This window comes from Sarcophilus harrisii, chromosome 5 (assembly GCF_902635505.1).
Source record: "Sarcophilus harrisii chromosome 5, mSarHar1.11, whole genome shotgun sequence".
Classification (NCBI taxonomy): Eukaryota; Metazoa; Chordata; class Mammalia; order Dasyuromorphia; family Dasyuridae; genus Sarcophilus; species Sarcophilus harrisii.
This window is the reverse complement of record NC_045430.1, coordinates 22,199,252-22,213,797: the sequence shown is the minus strand read 5'-3', so window position 1 is coordinate 22,213,797 and position 14,546 is coordinate 22,199,252.

Sequence of the window (14,546 nt, the reverse complement as noted above, 5' to 3'; positions counted from 1 at the left end):
CGTACTTTTCTTGATCCCTTTGAGTAGACTTCTCTTTTCAATCAATAAACATTTATTGAGTACCTAATATGTGCCTAGCACTATGCTAATGGCTGGGGATTCAAAAAGAGGCAAAAAAATAATCCCTGCCTTCAAAGAACTTACAATCTCATAAGAGAGATAACATGCAAACAAATGTCTACAAACAAGCTATAGATAAGAGGATAAATAGAAAATAATTAACAGGGGGAAGGTCCTAGAATTAAGAGGAGTTAGGGAAGGCTTCCTTTAAAAGATAGAATTTAAGTTGGGACTTAAAGGAAGTCAGGGAAGTCCATAGGCAGAGGTGGATGACTGTCCAGATTGCTGACTTCATTCTCCACCAAGGCCTTTCCTATTCTCCCAGTTCTCTGGATACCAGCAAATCTTTTGCTCCTCCTTCCTATTGAGGTATAGCAGACAAAGCACCGGACTTGAATTCTAGAAAAAGGAAATTCCTGCCTGAAAAAATTATGTGTGTGTGTGAGAGAGAGAGAGATAGACAGACAGACAGAAACAGAGACAGAGACAGAGAGACAGAGAGAGAAGGAGAGACAGACAGATAGATAGAAAGACAGACAAAAAGGTTCCTGCCTTGAGGTCCTGGACTTCTGCTTGGTGGTTAGTGACAGTTATAATTTTTAACCCACTTAAACTCACCATACTATTGCTCCCTCACCACCTTCATGCCATGAGGATGTACACATACATCTCTTCTCCCTGACCCCATCTTCACATCTAGTTCTAGAAAAAAAAAAAGCAAATAATCAAATAAATACTACCATTTTTGTAAAGAATGTGTCCATTAATTGCCTGTGGTTCCACTCCATGCCTATGATTTTTTTTTGATCAAAGTGCCCATGCCTGGCTATCACTTTCTTTCTAGTCTTTCTTAGGACAAGAAGGGATTTTCTCATTTTTTGTGTTTTTATTCCCATCTCCCAGCACAGTGCCTGGCATATAGTAAGTACTTAATTTTTTAATTCATTCATTACTAGCTATATGAAATCAGGAAGATCACTTAATCTCTCAGTCTTAGATTCCTCATCTTTAAAATGGAAAGCTAGAACGAGTTATAATATGTGAATGTAATAGAACTTTTTTTTTCAATAAGAAACAATGAGCAGGCTGATTTCAGAAAAGCCTGGTGAGAGTTGCATGAGCTGATGCTAAGTAAAATGTGTAGAACCATACCATTGTATGTGGTAACAAGACTAGAAGAGGATCAACTCTGGTGGACTTGGCTTTCCAACAATTCAGACAATTCAGACAATTCAGGCCAATTCCAATAGACTTGATGGACAGAGCCATCTGTACCCAGAAAGAGGACCATGGGTACTGAATGTGGATCATAACATAGTATTTTCACCTTTTTGGTTTTGTTTGCTTGCTTTTTCTTTCTCATTTTTTTTTCTTTTTGATCTGATTTTTGTCATATAGCATGGAAATATGTTTAGAAGAATTGCACATGTTTAACCTATATTGGATTGCTTGCTCTCTAGGGGAAGGAGATAGAGATGAAAGAGAAAAAAATTGGGGCACTAGGTTTTGCAAGGATTAATGTTGAAAACTGTTTTTGCATGTGTTTTGAAAATAAAAAAGCTATTATAGAAAAAAATTAAAATAAAATTTTAAAATGGGAAGCTATAAAACAAACAAAATGACTTTAGAATTCTCACAGAGTTGGTGTGAGAATCAAATTCAATGAGGTATATAAATTATTACACAAACCTTAAAGTACATTATAAATGTTAGTTATTATTTACTAGGGCAAGTTAGTAAAGAAATTCATCTGATGGACAGTATTATTGCATTAACTATACCTGGAACTTTTTACCTTGTCTTTCTGGCTTGTAGAGCTTCTACATGCTTAAGATCTCAGACACATAGGATTTTCTTTTTTTGCTATCCTGGTGAGTAGACAGTATCCCCTATCATCTTAACTTCCTGAGAAACCAAAGGGTCAGCTTCTATAGTACAAGAATTTATGAACCATATGAGAATATTTGTATATCTTCTCACTTTCCTCTGTATCCATTTATACAAGTAACTAAATATTTCTCCAAAAATCTCATGTTGAGAGGATTCTTGGCCCCAGAGGAGTTCGAGAAGAGACCCACTGAAGTATCTATCTGTCTTCCAATTTTGACATTCTGTGATAATAAGAAATGATTATGAAAGCGATAACATTAACAATAGCTGAAATTTGCACTGGAGAAGTACCTTATTTGGTTCAAATCACCTCATTTGGTTCATAAAGTCTTGTATTTTGGAAGCTGACCCTTTGGTTCATCAGGAAGCTGAGAAGATAAAAGATATTGTCTGCTCACCAGCAAACAAAAATCTATTTGTCTGAGGTCTTAAGCATACAGAAGCTCCAGAAACCAGTAGTTGAAGAGAGAGGAAAAGTAAGGGGGAAAATTTCATCTTCTTTACCCTCTTCTGATGGGAGGGTGAAGAAAATCTTCAGGTTAAATAAAGATTCTTAGAACTTTGGGCTTTGTTTATTTGAATTCTATTATTATGTTGTTTTTTTCGGGGGGAGGAGGGAGGAGAGAGGCTTTCTTTTCACCTGCCTATCAATAGTTGAAAAAGGGTTATGCAGAGATATGAATGGATAAACAGAGACTAAACAATTATACTGATTATAAAGTGAGATAACAGAACCATGAATGTCATTTGCTTCATGCCAAAGATGAAAAGAAACATGGAACATTGGCATCTAGATGAGAAATGAGAATGTGAAGAAAGGATGATATAAAGCAAAACTTCGTAAACTGTGGTTTGTACCCTTATTGGGTCTTGTAACTAAATGTGGGGAAGTTGCCAAAATATGACTTATTATCAGTAAATGTTTGATTTGTATACCTATTTTATATACCTATATTCGCAGAGTCATGTAAAAATTGCTTGGGCAAAAAGGGGTCATAAGTGGAAAAAGCTTAAGAAGCCTTGATATAAAGCATATCCTGTGTAGTTTCAGTCCATTTTCTATCTTTCTTGGTCAATTAATGCCTATCTTTAATTGCTACAAAAGGAATTATTTTCTCAGAAGAAAAATCACAAAGTATTTACATGATTGGGAAGAAGCTGATTAGGCTTGTTTCGAAATAATGTATTAGGGATTTTCCGTAACAACAATTAACCAAGCCTGGGAGGGGGGAGATAAATGAGGAAGGGAGAAAAAATTTAGAACATAAAATATTAAAAACAATAAATGTCAAAAACTATCTTTAAATCTATTAGGAAAAATAAAATACTATTGAGAACAAAAAGAACATAAAAATAAATAATAAAATGAACATATATAAATACACAAAACAATTAGCCAAGTCCATAAAGAACTTTTTTACTCTGTTCAAATAATGGGCACCTTTAATCAGAAGGAACCACAATGAATATTTCTCTTTTTCTATCCTGCATCTAAATAAAAACAACGTGCTACACAGATGTAAATGTAGCCTCCAAAAAAAATGATATTTTGTAGGCTACCTTGAGAGTTGGGTACAGTGTACTGGTAAGTACTTGATTTGGAATTGGAGGAAATGGTTTTAAATAGTACTTCTGTTTTATTATTATTATTGTTTTAGGCAAGTCACTTGACTTCTCCGAGACCTAGTTTTCACATCTGTAAAATGAGGAGAATGGTGACTTTGAGGGTCCCTCCCAGCTAGATGTCTCTGATTTATTCAGTGTTAGTGACTGAATTTCAGTGTTCTTTTGTTTCTTCATCTATAAAATTAGAGGGCTGTAGTAGACAATTGCTAAGGTAATTTCCAACTCTAAACATTTAATTTCAGGATCCTAAGCCTCATTACCTGAAACATCATCACATCTGACTTCATTTTGCACCTGGCTGCTCCCCAAGACTTGATCATCTCCAGAAACTCAGCATTCTGCAGTGTGAAATCAACTCAGCAACTCACACATCCTCAGTACTCTCAATCCATGGAGTATCTCCTTCCCTCTGGCTGGAGAAAGGGGTCTCTCTGACTTTCCATCATTTAAAGAGATGCCCGGAGAATTCATTCTACTCATTGTTTCCCATCTGGCTGCTCCCTGGGCTTCAAGATCTCCAGAAATTCATTTTACAAGGTGAAATCAACTGAGAAGCTCTCATCAAGTGTGGGTCATTTGTCACCCTGGCAGCAGGATTCCATCATGTCCCAAGCTGGGTAACCTCTCCCTCACTTTTCAGCTCTCTTTTATATGCTGTCTCCCCCTTCCCACCCCCCATTAAATTGTAAATTACTTGAAGGCAAGGCCTGTCTTGAGCTTTTCTATGTATCTCCAGCAGTAGTGCTTTTTAAAACAATCATTTTTTATTTATTTTGTTAATTATTTCCCAGCTAGGTGGTGCAGTAGATGGAGTGCCAGTTCTGGAATCAAGAAGACTTACCTTCCCAAGTTCAAATCTGACTCAGATATTTACTAATTGTGAGACCCTGAGCAAGTCACTTAACTGTTTAACTCAGTTTCCTCATCTATAAAATGAGTTAAAGAAAAAAAATGGCAAATCTCTCTAGTATCTTTGCCAAGAAAACCCCATATGGGTCACAAGGAATCCAACGGAATGACTGAACAACAAATTTGCAGAGCAATGTGCTAAGTGCTGGAAATAAAATAGATAAAAAATAGTAAAAGAAATTTTTAGAAATAGTCCCTGCTGGGGCACCTAGGTGGCACAGTGGATAGAGTACCAGCCCTGAAATCAGGAGGACCTGAGTTCAAATCTGTCTTCAGACACTTAACACATCCTAACTGTGTGACTCTGGGCAAGTCACTTAACCCCAATTGCCTCAGGAAAAAAAAAGAAAGAAAAGAAAAAAGAAAAATAATTTTAAAATGCCCTCAAGGAGGTCACAATCTAAACAAAAGGAAAATCAAACTACATTTAAGTATGGCTCTATAGGGTCTCCTTAGGGAGGCAAGCAAAGGAGTTGATGAAGTTGGCTTTCATCTGGCACCCAAAAGCAAGGAGAAACATCATTCTTTGGAGCATCCACTCCATATTACATCATCCTGAGTGAAAGATCACCTTGAAGGTAACCGCGGTTTATGAGGGAACAACTGTTGCCAAGGACAAAGAGGGAAATAGATCAGGTCAACATAACTTTCCATATTCAGAATATTTAATATAAATGGGGGCATCATGGAGAATAGACGAATTATGTTGGGAATGAGGCTCAGATTTGAAAAACAAAATTATCAAGAAGCTTGTAGATGATCAAGGACCCTCAAATATATGTGTCATGAATGCTTCGTAAGAGTGTCAAGGCACTGACTTCATTATTCACTAGAAAGAGTGAGAGACAAAGACAGATTGGAAGAGAGAAAAAAGGAAGTGACCTCAGCGTACCTTTGTCTTTAAGCCCTGCTTCCTACTCATCAAGCAAAGTCATGAGCTAGGGTCTAGGACTGATCAGTCTAGGCCTATGTGGCCAAGCATATTGACACCTGTCTGTTGCTCCTGCCTCTGGGAAAGGCTGAAACAGATGGATCAGCTGAACTCAAGAGTTCTGAGCTGTAGTGTAGCCAACTGGGTGACCATACTAACTCTAGCACCAATATGGAGGTCAGCTTCTGGCAGTATGTTGGGAGGCTTCAGGACAGGGGAAGTGAACAAGGCTGTCTGAGGAAGGGAGAATCCAGAAAGGTCAGAAACAGCAGGTTAATGCTTCCATTTTCATCAACAGTGGGATTAGGTCCAGTGATCTCTAAGGCCCATTCTTGCTCTACTTAATCAAATGGTTCTGATAACCCATTTAACCTCCTTGAGCCTCAGTTTCCCCCCCGGCAAAATGAAAGTTGGACTAAGGTGATCTGAGGTCCCTTCCTTCAAATCTATGAGTCTATGGACCTTCTTTAAATGTTCACATAAATATCTTATATATACTTCTTCAAAAACCAACCTTTTCCATCTTGAACTTGAAATTTTTCCTTAAATACTGACACAATGATGCCTTCCTTGTTATTTCACTAATGATATTTTCAGTTCTTACCAGGTCTCTGATTATAACTAGGATCATGGTTTGGAGCAAAAATAGGAAAGGAGAAAAGATCACAATGGAGATTTGAAGACCACATATATTTATAGTCTTGCCAATATGTGTAAATTAACTTCTGTCAGTGCTCTGAGCTTGAGAGATCAGTCCCCATTTAAGATCTTACTGCGTAGATTTGAAAATTTTAGAGTTTTTCCCCAGCAACAGCCAAAGTTATCAATGTTAAAATAAGCTTCTAAGAATCTTTTCCATTAAATGTATAGTAAAAGGATTAAAAATATAATAGTTAAAACTTATTTTAAAAATCCATATCACTTTTTAAAAAGCTACGATAAAAAAGCATCAGCCTTCAGTTAATTCATTCTGATGATTTATGGAAGCTTGCTAGCATTTGTATGGAAAGACACATTAATATTTACAGGCAGTGACATCATGGTATAATAAATAGAAGACTTGCTTTCTTTTTTATTTTGTTTTTGGTTTTTTGAGTGACTAATATTTCTTTTTTTTTCTTTTAAAGCTTTTTATTTTCAATATATATGCATAGCTAGTTCTCAACATTCACCCTTGCAAAATTCTGTGTTCCAAATTTCCCCTTCTTTGCTCCCACCCCCTCTCCTAGATAGATAATTTATGTTAAAACATGTCCAATTCTTCTATACATATTTTTATAATTATTGTGCTGCCCAAGAAAAATCACATCAAAAAGGAAAAAAAATGAGAAGAAAAAGAAATCACAAGCAAACAAGAAAAAAAGTGAAAATATTATGTTGTGATCCATACTCAATCCTTTCTCTGGGCACAAGTCCATTGGAACTGGCCTGAATCATCTTGCTGTTGAAAAGAGCCACGGCCATCAGAAATGATCATTATATCATCTTGTTGTTGCCTTGTACAAAGTTTCCTTGGTTCTACTCACTTCACTTAGCATTAATTCATTTAAGGAAGACTTGCTTTCAAATACCACCTCACACTACCTATTTAACTCTGGACAGATCACTTAATCTTGCTAAACCTCCATTTCCTCATTCCTAAAATGGGAATAACAATAGCATTTACATCAAATGAGATCACATATATAAAGTGCTTTAAAAATCTTAGAGTGCTCCATAAAAGCTACTATTGCTAAAGCATCCACCCCAAAGGACTATTTCTCACTAGCTTTTATAAGTATTTTCTTTGCAAAACCATGAAAATGATGGGGATTTTTTTTTAACCTGAATTATTTTATTTCCCTTCATTGAGTTTGTAAAGGGAGACAGGAAGCAATAGGATGTGGCAAAAAGCCTTGGATTTGAGTATTTAAGAATCAAGGGACTTTAGAAATTAGTTAAAATAATCCCCTTATTTTTAATTGGGAAAGGAAGCCCAAGAGATTCTGTAACTTACTCAAATACCCACAGATAGTAAGAAGCTGAGTTGAGAAGTGATCCCCTCATTCTCTTACTCAATCTCATTTTCCTTCTTGTGAAATAGGAAAGTAGAATTGAGTCAAATGACTTTCAAGACTCATCTATAATCCTATAAATCCCAATATACTTTCTGCTTCATAATCAAAAGATTAGGGTTTTAATCTATTTCCTACATGTGTGACTCTGGACAAGGCACTTTAACTTCTGTGAGACTCAGTTTCCTTCTCAGTAAATACATCAAAATGGTTTGATTTTTGGTGGTTTGGTTTGGGGGGGGAGGGGGTTTCCTTCACATTGCCTGGCAATCCTCTGATTCATCACAGTCAGATTGATATTGTTTGACTGATCCATGCACCAGCTGCCATAAAATTTCTATTTATGTGAGGAATTTTGAGCAACACTTTCTTTCCCTAGTCTATCAGCAGTTGGGAAGTTGGTAGCAAAATAAAAAAAAAATTTTTTAAATGAGACAAAATGAGTCCCAAAAATCTCTTTGGCCTTTGAGAGTCCAGCCTGAAACCAAGAGAATAGCTTGTGTTTTGCTTCCATCTAGTGGCAAAAATGGTTGAAGTGATGAAGAATTCTTTGTATCAGTAATTAAGGAAGTAGTCCAAGCAGTAGATGGAGAATCTTGGCTTTGGGAGTTCAGTTTATTAGCAGATGAGATGAGAACACATAGGAATGTTCACAATCTCAAGGATATTAGAAGGAAGGGACCTCAGAGGTCAACTAGTTCACTCACATCAGTCTCTGGATATAGAAATTGATGCTTCCCGAAGAAGAGATGTCATGTGTAATGGTTTAATCTGCTCCAGTTTACATAGGATCACAGACTTTGGAACATTTAAAAATCATGTATTTCATTCAATCCCCTCATTTTACAAATGAGGAAACTGAGGGTTAGAAAGGTAAAGTTACTAGTTTAAAGTAACACAATGACAAAAGATGAACCCAAATCCTGTCTCTCAAGTCAGAGTTTCTTTCCACTATACCCCAGTTTTGCCAATCAAACTAAATTTGCTGATATATCAAGTCTCTTTGCCTCTCTAAATAACAGCTTTCTCCTCTATCAAGATTATTTCTAAGATCTATTCTAGCTCAAATGTTTCATAAAATTAGGATCATGAATTTTAATCTGAAATAGGCTTTGAATATCATATCATCTCATATTACAGAGGTGATAATTGAGATACAGAGAAGTAAAAAAAAAATTCTGACAACCACACTTCAAATCTAATAGTTCAATCCAAATATGTATTCCCAAATGACAAGACTATGGATCATGAAATCCAAAACTTACGGAAGAACTGGACCTTCGAAATATTGAATCTAAGTCCATCACTCAGCCAATTAGAAAACAGACCTAAATGGGTTAACTCACTTTTAATATCTACTATGTTTTAAGATACTAGGTCTTAACTGGAAAGGACTGGAAAGGACATCTAATCCAACCACCTTGTTTTATATACGAGGAAAAATTAAATGATTTAAAAGATCACTTAGATAACAAAGTACAGAACCAGGATTTAGAACATTTAGGAGGACTTAAATTCTGGAATTTTAAATTTCATGCTTTTTCCATTTTATCACGTTGTTTCCCCTAAACACAGGTCTACTTCAACACTCCCTCCCCAATCCCAGGAAAAGTCTATCACAAGTTCTATCTCACAGGAGAGGATTTGAGACTTCTGTAGTTTGTCTGGATTGTTAATAAAATGACAGCTTAACTATTAGCAATTATCTTATTACCTTCTAACTATTTAGAAGACATCTTATTACCTTCTGTTTAGAAAGGAATTGAATACCATAATTCCTGACTCTTTCTCTACTTGTCTCTGGCCACAATGGGTCTCAAAAAAGTGGGTCCCAATAAACCAGGAGAACAGAATCAGAAAGAAACTGTCTATTAATAACAGGGACAAAAGATCATAGACCCATAGATGAAAAGGACCTCAGAGACCAATTAGTCCAATTTATTTTTCACATTTTATTTTATTATTCCATTGTAACCAGCACCAAAAAAGGCAACATTTCCATATGCAAAGTAGAATACAAAAAATAATTTATATATAACACTGTTTCTTTTTATTATAGCTTTTTATTTTCAAAATATATACATGGATAATTTTCGACATTCACCTCTACAAAATCCTTTGTTCTAATTTTTTCTTTCCCTTCCTCCCACCCCCTCCCCAAGTTGGCAAGTGATCCAATATATGTTAAACATGTAACACTGTTTCTTAATTAACTGTATTTTTAAATTTTAAAGCCCACTCAAAAACTTTTCTCTCTAATTACAGATGTTTTATATTTATCTTTCTTTTTTTAAATGATTTGTCCTTTTCATTACCCCACCTATTGAGTCAATAATAATAAGAATGTTGATGATGGTGAAGAAGAAAGAGGAAAAGGAGGAGGAGGAAGAGAAGAAGGAGGAAGAAGAGGAGAAAGAGAAGAAGGAGAAAGAGCAAGAAAACAACAGCAACAACAACCCTGGATACCTCTGTTCCTCTGTCTCTGTCTATGTCTCTGTCTCTGTCTGTCTCTGTCTCTTTGTCTCTCTCACTGTTTCTCTGTGTCTCTGTCTCTGTCTCTCCCTCTCTCCTTCCCTCCCTCCCTTCCTCTCTCTCTCTCTCTCTCTCTCTCTCTCTCTCTCTCTCTCTCTCTCTCTCTTCTCTCTCTCTCTTTCTCTCTCTCTTCTCTCTCTCTCTCCTTCCTTTCCCTTCTCTCTCTCTCTTTCCTTCCTTTCCCTTCTCTCTCTCTCTCTCTCTCCTCCTCCCCTTTTCTCTCTCTCTGTCTCTCTCCTTCTCCTCCCCTTCTCTCTCTCTCTGTCTCTCTCTGTATCTGTCTTTCTGCCTCTCTCTCTCTCCCTCTCCTTCTCCCTCTCTCTGTCTTCTTCTATCTTTCTCCTTTTCTCTCCTTCTCTTCCCCTTCTCTCTCTCTCTCCTTCTCCTTCCGTTTTCTCTCTCTCTCTCTCTCTCTCTCTCTCTCTCTCTCTCTCTCTCTCTCTCTCTCTCTTCCTTCCTTCTCCTTCTCTCTTTCTCTCTCTCTCTCTCTTTCTCTCTCTTTCTCTCTCTCTCTCTCTGTCTCTGTCTCTCTCCCTCTCCTTCTCCCTCTCTCTCTCTTCCTCTATCTTTCTCCCTTTCTCTCTCTACTTCTTTCTCTCCCTTCTTAGATTTAAGAAATCAGTAAGTTCAACTCATTCATTTTACAAAGAAGTTTATGGCCAGAAGAGTTAAGTGATTTCTCTGGAGTCGCATATAGCTACTGATTGAGAAAGGATTAAATACTCAGATCTTCCTGACATTAATTCAAATCCTCTATCCTCTTTCAGCTCTAAATCTATGATTGTTTGATTTCATATCATATGCATTCCCAGGTTTCTTCATTTTATTAGAACAATGCAAAATAGATATATAATTTATACATACACATATATATTACATTTACTTATATAGAAAGAGACAAAACCAAGAGAAAGAGAGAGAGAGAGAGAGAGAGAGAGAGAGAGAGAGAATGACACAGACACACAGAGAGAAACACAGAGATACAGACAGATACACAGAGAGAGAGACAGAGACACAGGGAGACAGAATGTGCGTATATGTGTATTTGGCATTTCATAAAGAAAACTAGACTAGGTATTCAGATGCAAATATAAATCCTGATTTAATCCATCAAGTAAGTGATTAAGTGCCACTCTATTTCAACCATTCCCTTAGCTACTGAGAATACAAAGATATATGGGAAACATTTGCTATCTGTGTGACCTTGGATAATTCACTTAACTTTTGAGCTTTAGGTTGAGCATCTACAAAATGATGACAATGGCACTGCTGACTCAGAGAATTGGAAAATTGTATTTAGAACTGGAAGCAACTGCAGGGATCATCTACTCCAACCTCATTAATTATATAGATGAAGGAACTGAGGCCCAGAGAAATTCAGATCCTCTAGGTAAGTATCAAAGGGAAGATTTGAACCCAAGGTATCTGCCTTTTGAGCTAGGGTACTCTCCACTATACCACACTGCCTCTTTCAGCACCTGTGTTTATGACCTCTCTAAACAGTATGGAATTGTAGGAGGTATTTCACATTCAGCTACATAACCCCATATGAGACTGTGATATACAGTTTAAGAAGCTTTGGTATAATGTATAATGAATGGAGTCGGGGAAACCTGAATTCAAATTCTGCCTTTCACATAAGCTATGTGGGAAAGACACTTAATGTTTCTGAGTCTTAATCAATTCCACAGAATCATAAGTCTTGAGGTGACCAGAGGTCATCTAGTCTAATTTCTCTCTTTTTACAGATGAGGAAACTGAGGTCCAGGAAGATGAAGTGAAAGTCCAGGAAAACTTGCCCAGACTCATATGGGTAGGAAATATCAGAGGCAGAATTTGAATCCAGATCCTTTAGGACCTGAACCCAGTTTTCCCTGACTTCCAGGCTGGTCAACTACCCACATCCCTATGCCAAACAGTTGACTTGAATAAATCTGAAGGAGTTGCCCGACAGAGAAATTAAAATGATTTGCCAGTAGTGCCACAGGGGTAGTATCAAAAATGGGATTTGAATCCAAATCTTTTTGACTACTAATCCAATGTTCTATCCAGCACACTGGTGGAGAGAATTCCCACACCAGGAGCTCCTCACCCTCACTAAGTCACAAATGCTTTGTGCCTTCAAGTATCTCCTTCACAAAAGTTCCAAAAACAATTACCTTGCTGCTTTGTACATGATTGTTGCATGTTAAATGAATGGATGGATGAATTCGCTAAAAGGGACATTAAGCTGGCCTAGTGATAGTATAATAATTATAATAATATTATTAACAATTATAAATATAATATATAATTATATAATCACATAATAATATTATTAATAATTATAATAATATTATTATTATTATAACATTAAGCTGACTGATCTCCCATAAGATGCACTGCACCCTTACAAAATAGTGGCTAAACCATACATAGATTTCCTTGGAAATGACTGAAATTCATTGCAGACTCTGAGATTTGCAAATAAAAAAAAGCAGCAACATCTGAGTGTCAGACTCCAGTCAAAACACACATTTATATCTCTTAGAGCCTGCAGCGCTCACCCATTTATCTTGACGCACCCTTCAAGAAAATGCTGCCCATCTTTCGTTCAAATGGAACCCTTTGTAGATAATTTCATCCCCTGAGATACTTACTCTCTTAAGAACAAGAACAAGAAAAAAGAAACGAAACCAGAGAGGTGACTTTCAGTCTCCTAATGTATGGGGGAGACCATCCCTTTCCAGTCTGCATGACCATCAGTGGGATGCAGTAGGGATGCATTTTACCCAGGGGGCTCAACTATCTCTGCCCTCAACCAGCCTGGATGAAAGGTGTGCCTCCCTCAAACTGGAGCCATTCCTTTGGAGAGCAGCTGCAGCTATATCATAACCCTTCCTATTACCCTATGGGGCTAATTAGTTCTACACGTCTCCAAATTTTAAAATGGCAGCCATAACACCCCATTATGGTGAACTCTTCCCTCTTGGAGAAAGTCATCTCTATAAAAACCAAAATCCCCACATCATCAACTCTCTTAGTGACAATGATAATAATGACTGCCATTTAGCTAGTCATAGGCAGAGTCTCAGGTTTACAAGGAGGGAATCTGTGTGACACGGTGGATAGAGCATGGGGTCAGAGGTTAGAAGAACCATGTTCAAATCTGGCTTCTGATGCTTATTGTTGGTATGACCATAAAGAAGTGACTTCACTTCCCTAGAATTCAGATTTTATATATATATATATATATATATATATATATATATATATAGAGAGAGAGAGAGAGAGAGAGAGAGAGAGAGAGAGAGAGAGAGAGAGAGAGAGAGTATAAAGTGAAAAAATTGGGCCAGATGGCTCCTGAGATCACTTTAGCTCTAGATCCATGATCTTATGATCCCAAGTCACTTCGCCTCCTGGAGCCTCAGTATCTGTAAAATGGTTGGAAGGAAGGATCTGACTAGATGAACTTTGAGAACTCTTTCAGCTCAAGATCCATGATCCTACAAGATAGGAAAGTTTCATCATCTCTCCATTTTAAAAACTAGGAGACTGAAACTTAAAAGAAAATTTGTTTAAGGTCAGAGGATTTTAGGATCATTGATATAGAGTTAGAATAGTAGCACTAAGCAGATATATGGCACTTTCTAAAAAGCGTCTTCTTTGATCCTCACAACAAATGGTGGGTGCCATTATTATCCCCATTTTATAGATGTGGAAAATGAGGCAAACAGGGTGAAGGGACTTGCCTAGGGTAAAATATAGCTAATAAAATCTCAGGCCAGATTTGATCTCAGGTTTTCTTGACTCCAGGCCTGATGCTCTAACCATTGTGCCATCAAGCTTCCTCAAGTTACCTACAGAAAATGGACCCCATAGAGCAATTCATCCATCTGCCTTGTCTGTGGTCACACAGCTAACAAATGTCAGATCTGGACATCAAATCCAGGCCTCCAGATTCCAACTTGTCTTGTGTGTTTCCTACCATCATTTATTGATTCAACAAATATCCCTTGAATATCCAAAATAATGATTTAAAGTTGTTAGTGGCTTCAGAGTATATTCATTTATACATGATCTTATTCAATTTTCACCCCAGTCATAGAAACAACAGTGGTTTGGAGACAAAACTGAGCATCTCATTCCAGTTTTATCATTCATCTCCCAGATCCAAAATGATCAGAAAGGGAGATGGACTGGTAGAAAAGCAAGAGCACATCACATCTCTCTCTAACCCTCTGCCTCCTCAGAATCATATAACCTTTGTGCATCTCAATATCTTCACCTGTCAAATTCAGGGGTCTGGGTTCGAGCTATAAGTTCCCTTGCAGTATTCACTCTAGAACCCTTAGCTCTCCTTTATTCAAATGTAAGCACCTGGAAAGCAAGAATTATAGCATTTTTTTGTCTGGGTTCTTCTGCAGTAGGTACTTAATAAATGCTTATTGATCAACTGATCTTATAAATAACTTTATAGGAAACAAGGCAAATATTGTACTTATTTTATTTCTAAGGTTTTTTTTAATAAATGTAATAACTATCAACATTTATGAGCATGTTTA